The sequence below is a fragment of the Alexandromys fortis genome, unplaced genomic scaffold (genome assembly GCF_014885135.2).
Source record: "Alexandromys fortis isolate MF-2015 unplaced genomic scaffold, M_Fortis_MF-2015_v1.1 scaffold_5, whole genome shotgun sequence".
In the NCBI taxonomy this organism is placed as follows: domain Eukaryota; kingdom Metazoa; phylum Chordata; class Mammalia; order Rodentia; family Cricetidae; genus Alexandromys; species Alexandromys fortis.
In genome coordinates this window covers 29,781,213-29,782,127 of record NW_026067924.1, presented here as the reverse complement: position 1 = coordinate 29,782,127, position 915 = coordinate 29,781,213, and positions in this window count along the sequence as shown.

Here is a 915-nt window from a genome sequence, read left to right as displayed (position 1 = left end):
TAGTTTTTGAGAATACTTCCTGTTGATTGGGTATGCTGTTAATCTTTGGACCCTGGGAAAATTTATGATAATTGTTATATCTTGGCTAAAGTAGTCTATGGGGTTTGATCATCTCAGTCAGCAGCCTTGAAGCTGTTTTGAATGCTGGATCATTTGAGCCATCCATTTTCACTGGTATCTGGTCTACATGCTCTGAAAATTCTTAAAAATTTAAAGGAAACATATGTATCTGCATTAATACAAGTATAGACTTTGCATTGTACATAAATTAGTCAAAGATGAATTTTTATATGTTTGAGCAGGCAAAAAATATATTATGTGTCTTGTAAGATTTTAGATTTATTTTTTTCTTATGTTTATAGTCAGGATTTTCAGGGGGTCTTCCTCAATAAAACATGATTTTCTTTAGCACAGAATGAATCCATAGCCTCTCATTTCCTGGGAAAATAGAAGGATAACTTCTTCCCCAAGGTAATACATCTTTGGCTTAAATTTGAAATCAAGATATCTTTATTTTTTTTTGCTTAGCATAAAATTTATTTTAGTGAGAATATTAAATAGCAATAAAAATGTTAAACTATAGTTATACATTTTGTGGGAAATGTCTCTTGAATATATTATGGAAAGAAAGAGTAAGACAAAATATACACAAAGCATAAAGTCACACAAAAACAATATGTTAAAGTCAACTCTTAGTGGGAATAGGTGTTAAGTGGGAAAGAGGGTGAGAGAAACTTTGAGTCATTAATTATCATATTTGTTAACTTCATTATGCCTGCATAGTTCATCATTTAAATAAAAATACATTTCTGCTTCGTTTCTTGTGAATCTGAGTCAAATTAGCTAAAGAGATTTATTTTACTTACTTTATTTATTTATTTTTTATTTTTTTATTTTTTTTAGTTTTTCGAGACA